Here is a 13209-nt window from a genome sequence, read left to right as displayed (position 1 = left end):
TAGAAATGTTCTGTGGTGTGAAAAGTTAAGAAAAATCAACATCTACTGAAAAAATTAATTGTTTCTTTACCTATTTATCCAGACTCGAATTGAGAAAATCACGAAGTCATCCTTGTCTTTTATTTTTATGACATTGGTATTGTGTGTTAGATATTAAACAAAATTTTACAAGATATTTGTATAGTTTATCACTGACAGTTCATTCTGTAACCTTCAATTAACACGAAAAATAGTTACCTGATTAAAAATACGAGTTTCAGGTGAGAGAGAGAGAAAGAAAACCCTACTTTTCCTATTGCCAAAGATCGAATAAATCTGTAAAGGGCAGAAAGAAAGCCTAGAAAAAAGTGTCTCTGATCAGAAGCTAGAAACTAGAATCAGTTTCTTTCTTCTGAAGATTTGGCACTATGGAAGCATATGTATTTTCCACAGGGATACCAGTGGAAATAATTAATACACAGTCACAATAAAAAAAACTTAATAGGTAAAATTAATTTTTAAAAAACTTGCAATTTCTAATTGGATGTTTTTTAATTGCGTCCTGTTCATTCTCAATTAAGTAGACTGACTATACGTACCGTTTTGAATGGAACAGTACCGTTTTTTTTTATTTCCCGGCCGTCCCGTCGTTTTAATAAAAATATCAATTTTGTCCTGTTTTTAATAAAACCTATAAATATACTTTAATATTGGGTCAATCATAAATTATTATTCATAACCTATAATCCTATATCAATGTCATGGATCCCATTCATTTGTATAACCATGCAGTCGCATTGTTCGATGCTAAATATTGATATCTGCAAGGATTTATTCAGGAAAAAAAAAAAAAATATATATATATATATATATATATATATATACACACACACACACACACACATGTTGGCAAGACTTGCGCGTCTCAGACGCGGCGTCTGTCCTGCTGTTGCGTTAGTTTTTGTTTTGCCTGTATGCTAACCAGTGGCTTTGTTATTTAATGCGGGTGGTTTATATTTCATAGTTTTTAAATTTTTTACATTTTATTTGTAATAAAATGTAAAAGCTTCAAGTCTAAACTTGTTTAGACTTGAAGTTTAGACTTGAAGCTTTTTAAAGCTTCAAGTCTAAACTTGCAATGTCAAAGAGGCTAAACTGCAGTTTTAGTGACGATCTCCTAAAAGAATTCCAATTTATTAACTGTATAAGCTGTGTAATGATGGAACAAAAGCAGTGTGCCAACATTGCAATGTCCATTTTTCCGTTGCTCATGGAGGTAGAAGCAGGGGCACACCGGCCACATGTGCAATGTGTGCGACGCACACAGGGGCCAGGATAGTAAAGGCGCCAAAGAAGAGGAAAAACTTTAAAAAAAAACGTTTTTTTAAAGTGATTTTTTTATTGGAGTGGGGAGGTAGGGGCGCCAACTAAAGTTTTGCACACAGGCGCCGGACACTACTGAAGTGCTACTGGGTATAGGCGCGCCAACTAACGTTTTGCACACAGGCGCTGGACACTACTGGCACGCCCCTTGGTAGAAGCGACTTCAACCAAGATCTACGTAGCCAAAAACATAAGAATGCTGAAAAGACTCAGGCTTCAATTTAAAAACATTAGCTTGTTTATGGAGAGACGTGATGGTGATAGTGAAAACGATAAAATTGAAGCAAGGCAAGCTCTTGTTGCTTATCATGCTGTGCATCACGGACAAAGTTTTTGGGCAAATGACTGGTTGTCGACATTGATAAATGAAATTTATGAACCAACATTTTTTTCAGCACATATCAAATCAGAAGCAATAATGACCAACATTTTATCACCATACATAGCGGGCAAAGTAAAACTTTTTTATCGCATACATTACTTTTTCATGAATACAGAATATTACATAACTTCCGTCCCGTTTTTGCAATCCTAATGTTCCGTTTTTGTCTCAAGGAAATATGGTCAGCTTACGCTTAAGTGATCTGTAACTAGTTGATCATTATATGGATGGCCTTATGATTCCAAGAATACTCACTTTAACCAAGTGAGTATTCTTACTTTCAAGCTCACTTTAAATTCAGTGAACTACCCTGATTCTCATCTATCCTTGCAAAGACAACAAAAAAACAGATCTATGATGGTTACATTTAACTTTAAATTTATAATACTGGTTCTCTATTGTCTTGGATGATGATTTTATCTATTCATCTTTTCATTGCTCAGTGAACCGATCTACTTTCCAAACAAGTAGCCAATGACGATGGGTTTTATTTAAAGAGAAAAAGACCTGGAAGTGAACCTTCATAAGGACTTTTCAGATGAAGTAAACAGTTGGTCTTATACTTAAGTGGGAGGATTTCCTCTAGAAAGTGGAACTTTTTTGTTTGTTTTTTTATTCATCCGCAAAATAGGCAAAGTGGTGAGTAGAACAAGTCTTGTGTGCTCTTGATCTAGAAGGACTCTTCCGAAGAATCTCTAAAACAATAACTTGAAACTGTCACAGAAAGAGCCTTGCTAAGTCGCTATACCCCTAGAATAACTGAAAAAAACAACTAACCAGTCTCCCATACAGCAAACAAACAAAAAGAAGCGCCTAGGATTCATATACCAAGTATTAAAGGCATTTCTGAAGGGGTGGCAAAATTATGAAAAAATATAAACTCGCCGTTACCTATAAATCTTTAACCTAAATGCATAACCTATATTCTCTAAAAGACAAGCTCTCTCCACTGATGCTACCTGGTGTTGTTCGTGCAACTTGTCTTACTATGAACAAACAGGAAGACTGTCAATAAACATACCTCTGAACATTAAGACCACATCTAGCTTATCAAATCATACAAATCTGGCTAGCACAATACGGAATTTAAAACACTAGTCATAGCATCCAATGGGAAAACACCATGTTCTGCATATGCAGCACATAGCTGGTAATATTTCACCCTCAAAATGAACAGCACTACACTTTAAACTGGTATATTCATTATCTTTTGCCCAGACTGTTATTATATTTGAATTACCATGCAATATCATTACATCATCATTATTAACTGTTGTTCTACCCAGCTTAACAAACAAACAAAAACAAAAAAAATTTTCCCTCATACCATTTCCTATATCATTAATGTAGAAGTTATATATTAGTGGCCAGGGTGTAGATATCATCCCAAGTACGATCATGTCTCCTTGCAGATTCAGTACCTGCCATCACCACCAACTGACTTATCTTTCGGCATCTTAATAGAATCACTAACATCATTTGTCTTCGCATGTTAGAAGTATGGCTCTCACCAAGCACTCTTATTGTTATGGAAACACCTTAAAATCTCTCCTTATTCCCACTTAGATGAACTTTTTTGTTTCTTCCTTTGCGCTTCTTAGTTCCTTTTCTTCTCACTAGTACCACTCCCCAAAAGTTTCTGCAATCTCATAAGCCCGTGCTTCGTCCTATGAAGGACAGCTAACTTTTTTATTACATAATTCATGCCACTAGAATGCCCATCCCTCTCTAATACTCTCGAATTGGCCACACGTCTTCATGTCTTCCATTCATACCGTTTTCCTTTAATCTTATGTTTCCTTGAATGCATTTTCATTTCTTCTCTTTCCCTTGCACTTCAATGCCCTTTATTTTATATTCCACCAGATCTCTTCCCTGTTCTCTCTCTAATTTTCATGACTTTTTCTTGTATCAGCTAATTTTATTTCAAGCTCCCAATCTTTCCATTCACAGTCTTCAAATTAGACCTCTTACCTTCTGTCTCCTTTCTGGCTGACTCTCTCTCTCTCTCTCTCTCTCTGGAATAAATTGGAATAAAATTTAATAGTACTGGGACAGAAAACAACAGCAGATCGTCCTCACAAGAGAAGGCTGGCAAGCGCGAATTCTTTCCAAAATCCTCTTTTGAAAGCATGGTCTACTTGTCTTCCTAATTTCACAGTTTTATAGAATCAATTCTGGGAGTGGAAGAAAAAGATGGCAGTTCCAAGCATCAAGGCTTTGCCCTAAAGTACTCACTGCCACAAAGCTTATTCTGATTCGAAATCTGACACGAAGATGCGTATCTTCTGTTTTCATTCATCTTGATATAATATTCAGACGTTTTTTCATTGTTGGATTTCATGGCATAACATCTGTAGCAAACTTGATACTAATGTTGTGAGTAGGATTTCTAAGAATGATGAAATAACTTGTGTAGCTTTTTCTGAGACAACATTCGAACTTTGTAGTTGAGTTTATTGTTCATGTAAATGATTATTACTAGGCTCATATACCATTCATTACAGAAATATTTTGGTTATGAAGGATCAGAAAAAGCTGCAACATGAAGCTCTTCAAATAAGACTAGAACTTTATTTTTGTGTACTGTATACTTGAAGAAATTTGTTTGATGTGCATGGTTAGTATAGTACAAGAAACCGATGCTCGACTATCTCAACATGACTCTAATTCTATGAGATGAGATTAAGTGTCAACTAATCCAACACCATTCTGAATGAACTAGTTATTATTAATCGAAACGCATGAGCCACCTAGATGCCGAAAGTCGGAAGATATGGATGCACAATCTGGGTTCATCATCTTACCATTTCAACTACTGTATCGTCACAGCTGGCGATCCTTTTACTTTAACAGAACTTTGTAGAAATGGAAGTGATTTCAGATTTGCACTACTGTATACATTTGAATTGAATGCAGAATGGAAACCATAATAGTTACTGGAAAGTTATGTGCTGTTAACTTCTTTCATTTGTAATCGTCAATGTCTTCTGACTAAAACCCTGAAGCATCTCTGATATGTCTAGGCCTATGATTCTTGTCATCACCGGATCCCTTGCTACTTTATTCTTGGTTGTGAAGAGAGAGAAAAAAAAACATTTTCCAGGCTTCCTTCTGTTCCACCTGCTTAGTGGTAACAATTCTAGCCCATGTTTGTTTTGTTGCACCCCAGTAAGAAGCGAGGCCTGTGTACTCAAGCGATAATCGCACTCATCCTATAGATTAACACATGAAAGCATTCCAATGTTGACCCACAACTTACAGTATCTAAAATCCTTCACATTTAGATTCCCAGCTGCATTAAGAAGTGCAGAAAGCTGGTCCTATGAAATTATCATTCTATACATGAAATCCCCCATCATTTTTAGATCTGAGTATTCATGTCCTTCACAGTTACAATGGAAATGAGTTCCAACAAATCAAAGTTGTCTAAACACGGGTAGCACTGTTCTGTAAACCTTTAAACCTCTTCCTTTATATTTCCTAAAGCCAGAACTACTTGAGCTACAGCAGAAAGTAACTAATGAAAAGAAATTGAGATATTCATTTGCTTGCTGTTCCATTTCAAATTTGAAATTTGCCAGTCCCTTCTTGCAAAATTATTTTTGAAATTAATTTTGAAATTAAGTTGTTCACTTAATTTCAAAGTGAACAACTTTGAAAGTAAGTGAACACCTTTGAGTTCAGTCTTTATTTTATTTTATATAGAACAAATATACCACTTTGCATAGACAAAATCTCTTGGGTGCTTACGTAGTAATAAAAATGGCACGTGCATGCATAGAAGTACCAGCACCAATGAAAGTCTACACTAAATTCGATTCTATTCACTTTGTACAGGACTTTTTTCTAGGTTCGGCGGTTCACGAGTTAGTCGATTTCTGGTATGTGCAAATAAGGATATTCTCCCGAAAACTCTGTTTTTAATCGCCCATCTCCAGAAAACGTATTGTAAAACTCACACTATCATACCACAATAATGCTAGTGTTAGAATTTAGAGCCATTATGCACTAATTTCGTCTTGTAAAAGCTGTAATTTTTTGATAATTTGGACTCACTATCAGTAATTATATGAAGAATGAAGCCTGACTGCCTATTCGCTTTGGGGTTTAAAAGAAGTTAGAAGATCTATTTATTTTATTTTTACAAAATTGCTTAGTCACCTACCAAAATAAATTCTAAAATTCATTTTAAATTTTAAAATCAGATATATGAACATTTAGGAACATTTTCTAAGCCTTACTTCGACCGGTTCCCGAGTTAATCGATCTTTGGCACGGGCAAGCGGATTTTTTTCTTCCGAAAACTAGGTTTTATCTTCCCATAAATTCAAGAAAATAAATGGACCATAGAATCCTCATTATCTCAGAAAAGAATTATAGAGTTAGCCGATCTCATATGGAGGTAGCAGGGTTTTTTCTCCCGGAAACTCGGGTTTTTCATCCCGCATACATACAAATCGGCCCATCAGAACACACGCAATTTACTGACAAAAATTACTAGTTGTGGTGGTGTTGGATGTGGGCGGTAGATGGCGTTGATGGAGATGATTCGTAGTAGAGGTTAGGTGTAGAGAGAATTGTAGATGTCCTCCCACGATGAGTCTTCGGACTCCTTGGAGGTATCAGGAATAATAATAATAATAATAATAATAATAATAATAATAATAGTCGCTAGGATTAGGCACAACGAGATGGCGGCACTTGTCAGCCGCCTCTCTTTACCAAATACCAAATATTGTTAATGATAATTTTGGGCCAGATATCCTCAATTGGCATTTGGTGGAGACTGAATTACCCTTCAGTCACCAGAGAAAGTTTGATAGGCTAAAACGGCCTTGCTTATATATACAGGGTGTTCGGGATAAATTTGACAGTTTCGTAAGGAAAAAGAAAATCTTCTTTGTATCTATTAAATTTAATGAATTGACAAAAAAACATTACAGGCAGAGTTAATTACAATACTATCAACAAGATTTACTCAAAATAACCACCATTAGCATCGATCACAGCTTCAATTCTGCTTCGGAACCTCGAACAAGCTGATGCTACAGTCTCCCTGGGAAGGGCCGCAAAAACTGTTTTAATTTTATCCATTAACTGGGCTTTTGTATTACTGGAAGTGCGATTGGTGTCTTTTTCAACTGCGCCCCATACAAAATAATCCATGGGGTTAAGGTCTGGGGAGTTTGGAGGCCAAACATTTGGACTGGTGAAGTCGTAGAAATTTTCAGACAACCATTTTTGACTTTTCCTAGAGGTGTGGCAAGGGGCCGAATCCTGCTGCCATACATACGGCCTACCATTGGCTACCCTTGTTATCCAGGGCTTGACTACAGTTAGCAACTCCACGAACAAAGCCCGAATTCCAATGCCAGGGTTCTTCAACACCTGTTCCTGCAGATTTGCGAGGAATTCTGCTGTACGAACGCAATCAGATCGTCTGCTAGGGATCTTTCTTCTTGCTACATCCTCGTAGTCACCATTGCAAGTCTCTAGTTCATGCCTGATTGTTTTTACTGTATTCAGGGAGCATTGGGCAGCAATCGTAATATCCTTATTTTGATGGCGGGCACGAATCATCATGATACAAGTTATTCTCTTCCATGATTCAGGTGGGTTCCAGCTATCCATCCTTTCTGACATCTTGTATATGAATGAAGAAGGGTCCAAACTTTTAAATGAAGAGAAGTGTGTGTTAATACATGTAACTTACGGAAAAATATAATTAATTATAAATATGTCAAATTTATCCCGAACACCCTGTATATATATATATATACACACACATATATCCTCCACCTCCTTATACATATATTAGGCCTAGTTGCCTGTTACATTTCAATTAGGCATGGCCTATTACGATTTGAAACTGCGACCGCCCGTATGCCTCCTGGTGTGCCCTATGTCTGTAGGTGCGTGTGTTTATAGCGCACGTTTTCCTATTCTGTGGGACGAAAACCCGAGTTTCCGGGTGAAAATACCCATACCTCCGTATGATCCTGCTAACTCACCTTTAGTCGAAAGGGACCAGGTAAAGATTCCTGACCTCCTGGACGGGAATCTAACCCAGGTTTTTCCGACCAAGGGCTTCGTCTATACCGACTGAGCTATGGAAGCTATATATATATGAAATTTACTATGTTGTCTTTTTCAATTTCCAATACCTTCATCCAGGCATAAGTTAAATAGCATTGGTGCCATGCTGTGATCCTGAGATGCTTCTAGTATGGAATATAAATAAACTCGTCTTAAATAAGTAAATGGATGACAGACAGGTATCATCAATGGTATACAAGGGGTATGAATCTGTCAGATTTAAGGTAACTAGTGGTATACTCCATCCTTAAACCTTTGTTGTTCGATTTTTTGTTTAATGACATTTGGAAAGATGTAACAGGAGATTTCATTGTTTGCTGTGCAAAGATAAGCAGGGTAATCAGAGATGCTAATGATATCTAGCATTTTCAGATGATTTGAATAGGCTGGAATTTGGGAAAATGAAAAACGTTATCAGTTTATTATTAGTAGGTGTAAACTTATGCACTAAAGGCATACATAGCTCTGGTGAAGTGGCGTTGCTTCCAAAGCGTGAAGCCCCCAGAAGATAGGCTTAGGTTCAATTCTTGTTGCCAACTAGAGGAACTTTTTCTAAGTCTTTCTTTGACTAGGTCCCAAGTTGGTTGAGCTTTGAAATGGGCAAGAAGGTTTTTTTCTCTCTCTGTAACTCGGGTTTTTCATTCCATAAATTTCATTTCACACTATTCCACACTATTACAGACAATAACATATCCTGTTAGCGTTAGGGACCACGAGATGACGACACTTGTCAGTCGCTTCTTCATCGAATGCCGCGTATAACTAATTCTAGCTTAGAGCCAATGATATCTGATTGGCTCCTGTGGGCGATTGAACTGCTCACTCAGTCTGCAAAACTTAGATAGGGCTAAAATTGAACCTATAAAGGAATAAATGGTGTTTAACCGATTGATTGATTTAATGAAGTTATGCACTTTGGCATGATGAGATTTCCACGATATATTATATTAGCGGGATTATAATATAAGAAACTGATGAGGCTGGCTATCCTGGTATTCCGTAAAAGGTTACGTCAAATATTGCAAATACAAATAAGAAGATAATTGCTATGTTGAAGCGAATCTTGGCATGTAAGGATAAGAACGTCATTTTGCCTCTTTATAAGGTCTTAATAGACTGCATCTGGACTGTGATGTGAAGATTTTGGTCTCTTGGGTTCCGAGGGAAAAAAGAAGCTGTCAAAAAGGATGTCAAGAAAAGTTACAAAGATTATATCGGGATTATGGAATTTAGATTATCAGGACAGATTAATAGGATGCTAGACTATAGACAATAGAAGAAAGAGGGCAGATATGATGAAGGCCTGTAAACATCTCAATGGTGTTATAGGATATTGTGTGATGAAATTTTTTGTTATACAGCAAGTGGGTGAGAGAAGATGGCGGTATCTATGGAAGTTGAGTTTGTTTGCGGTTAAGAAACGGGAAAGAGCTAGAGTTCTCTATCTTACAGACCATTGACTATGTGGAATAGTTTGCCTGTTGAAGTAGTGAGTGCATCCAGTGAGAAAAAGTTTAAGGGGAAAGTATGACAGCTGTTTTTGGTGATGAAGCAACTAGATTCTAACTCATAACTTCTTTCTTCAGATCGCCTAGTGCTATATATGCAGACGCCCCTTACTCGGGGATGTGCCCATTGTAAATCCTAATTATTAAACTTTCTACAATATTTTACGATATTAGTCACTTTCGAATTAACCTTTTTTGTAATTATCTCAGCATATGCAATCTGGTTGGCCAAGCAGTTGCCAAATGTGCTCTCCGACCATCAGGCTGTAGATCTAAATCCAACTTGGAGGTTTAAGATTGTTATTATTTGTTATGAGATGAATTTCATCATCTGGTGGGAGACTACTACCCAATTTAATCTAAGCCTGAAGTGGCTTGAAAGAATTCCATGTTTTGGTCTCTAGGGAAAGGTTTTATCCTTTTACGTGAAGATAAATCAAACAACAAACAAAAGTAAACAATAAAATAAATAAAATATTATATGAGTCAAGTGGATATTAGATTCAGCATTATTTCAAAGCCAAATGAAGAAACTATGAAAATTTTTAAGGTAACTTGACCAGAGAGCTTACAGGAATACATTCTCCATCATTATGGCAATAGTGATTGCGGGGTAATGTAGTCTGTCAACTTACCTTATGAAACTTTCATAGTTTCTGCATTAGGCTTTGAAGTAATGCTGGATCTAATATCCACTTGACCATATAATTTTACATCGCTGAACTAAAGCCGTTTGGCTCTTTATTGTAGTTCAGCTAAAAAATCAGCTAACGCCTTTTTTTATTCCCGTATATACCGGAGTAGGCGAGGCCATTTAGCCCTATCTAACTTTTGGAGACTGAGTGGGCAGTTCAATCTCCACTGGTACCCAATCAGAGACAGATGGCCCAAGGCTATCACTAATTAAGCGGTACGCAGTGAAGAGAGACGGCTCAAATGTGCCGCCATCTCGTGGTCTCTAACCCTAACACAATATATTTAATGTCTGAAATAATGTGGGTTCTACGGTCGATTTTCTTGAGTTTACAGGACGAAAAACCCGAGTTTCCGGGAGGAAAAACCTGCTTGCCCGTGCCAGAGATCGACTAACTCGGGAACCGGTCGAAAAAAGGCTTAGAAAAATTTCCTCTAGTCGCCGACTAGACTCGAAACCAAGACTTCCTTCGTGCGGCCTAGCGCGATGGTGTGCAAACGCCACATCCACTGAGCTACACAGGCTCAATTCGATAACGTTCGAATGCAACGAACGCGGCCGGCCTCGCCACTGCCGCGTTCGCTTCTCAGAGTTTCGACTGCGTCGCAGTCGGGGTGCTCCGACTCGCGGAGCACCGCGGTACTGTAGTTAGCAAATAAAATATATTAAACAATAAATAGAAATTAAAAAAAAAAAAAGAGCCAGTGTAGCTCAGTGGAAGTGGTGTCTACACTTCCCAGCGTTAAACACCCATTAAACCACCCGAGAAAGAACGCCGTGTGATTGGTTCTAGTCTCCCGACTACAGGAACTTTTTCTAAGCCTTTTTATTCGATCGGTTCCGGAATTAGTCGATCTAGTTTCTCACGGACAAGCGGGTTTTTTCTCCATAAACTCGAGTTTTTCGTCTCGTAAACCCACACTATTTTCACATATTAAAAATATTGCGTTAGAGTTACGTACCACGAGATGGCGGCACTGCGTGCCGCTTAATTAATGGTAGCCTTGGGCCAGCTATCTCTGATTGGCAACCATTGGACATTAAACTGACTCACTCAGTTTCCAAAAAGTTAGATAGAACTAAAACGGCCTCGTCTACTCCCTATACGTGAATGCATATAGGGAGTATGCAAAGCCGGTTTAGGCGTTAGCTGATTTCTTTTAAGAAATAAAAATAAAAAAATGTAAAAACTAAATAAAATAAGCAGGAAACTCTGTCCTAGACATCAAACATGAAGCTTTTCAACCCACTTCTGGCTTTCAGTAAGAAAATCAATGGTGTCACACCAACCAGACGATGAAACGTATTGGCCAACTAACAACAGTTAGAAATATGAAGGATGGAATTAAATCCAGAGCCTGATGCAGTTTGCTGCCTCTCCCTTAAATGTCTTGATTTGTTGATAACCCTCAGACAACTCTCAGTGAAGTCTGTAGGTTGGAGACTAGATGCCACTTTTCTTCAAAAAAGGTGATAAGAGCTCCTCATACTCTCTTAGGAAATGAAGGGTGTTTATTTTTTATTTTTAATAATAATAATAATAATAATAATAATAATAATAATAATAATAATAACATGTTCTGTAAGATGGCGTGAATCTAACAACCTGTAACTGTTCTCCAACTCATATAGGGTTTCTGTAATTACTATGAAACTACATGGGCATGAAATAATAATTATGAAAATGATAACAATTTTTCAGCAAGAAGTATCGTGTATTCTTCTGGCAGTTGCATTCGTCTCCATATCGCAAGACTGTCTGAAAAAAAAAATGATTATAAGTTCTAGCTAATCTCAGGCACAGGTAAGTAGTGTTCTTTCTCTCAAATACTCTGATTTTTAATTCACATCCTAAGAAAACCGACCGTAGAACACACACACACTATTTCAGATAATATACTGAGACAATGAGATGGTGGCAGTTGTCTGCCGTGCTCTTCTCCCCTGGTGCCTATTTAATTCGTTAATGACCTTGGGCCAGCTCTGTGATTTGTTACCGGTGAAGGTTGGCTGGCCATTAGTATTCTAAAATTAGTTAGCACACGGATTTCCTGAAATGAAGGATTCGTTTCGCTCCTTATGACAGATATAGAAAAACAGCAAAGATTATTAGGTAATGGAGCTACCACGTATCTCTAACTAGAGACTAATCATCATCATCATCATCATGCGTATCAAGGATTTAGGCCTAGCATGGCCTGTTCTGGCTTTAGAAGTCATCGTTTAAGAGGACGTCCTGGTTTTCTTTTTCCTAATGGCTTGTAGACAATTAGAGACTAATTTTATAGACTAATATAAATTGTAATAATAATAATAATAATAATAATTATTATTATTATTATTATGTGATGCCTCCAAGGAGTCCAAACACTCATTAAAGGGGGACATCTACTCTACAACTCTCCCGTCTCCACCACTTAACCCACCAAATACAGTGAATTGCCACTACAATCATCTACACCAGCAGCGCCTTCTACTTCCCACCACTAATACCACTAGTAGTTTCTGTCTGTAAATTTCTTGTGTACCCAAGGACGATTTGTCTATATGCTCGATGAAAAAGCCGTGAATCTAATATAAATTGTAATAATAATAATAATAATAATAATTATTATTATTATTATGTGATGCCTCCAAGGAGTCCAAACACTCATTAAAGGGGGACATCTACTCTACAACTCTCCCGTCTCCACCACTTAACCCACCAAATACAGTGAATTGCCACTACAATCATCTACACCAGCAGCGCCTTCTACTTCCCACCACTAATACCACTAGTAGTTTCTGTCTGTAAATTTCTTGTGTACCCAAGGACGATTTGTCTATATGCTCGATGAAAAAGCCGAGTTTCTGGGAGAAAAATCCCTACTACCTCCATATGAGGTCAGCTAACTCTCCTTGAATTGAAAAAACTCATGTAAAGATTTTTCTCGTCACGACGAGAATCCAACTTAGACCTTTTACAATCGATGGCGCTATAATGGTACATAAATAACCCAGTAAACAAGGAAACTGGTGAATCAGATGGACCATATATTTTGAAAACCAAATTTTTTTTTGTTTTTTTTAAAGCAACTAAAAATTAAAGACAAAAAAAAAAAGAGCAACAATTTAATTAGTTAGAACTAAACAGCCTCGCCTACTATCTTGGGGGGGGGGGGGAA

This window comes from Typopeltis vanoorti, chromosome 17 (genome assembly GCF_054136105.1).
Source record: "Typopeltis vanoorti isolate ZY-2024b chromosome 17, IOZ_Tvanoo_1.0, whole genome shotgun sequence".
Taxonomy (NCBI): domain Eukaryota; kingdom Metazoa; phylum Arthropoda; class Arachnida; order Uropygi; family Thelyphonidae; genus Typopeltis; species Typopeltis vanoorti.
Note: the sequence above shows the minus strand (reverse complement) of the source record.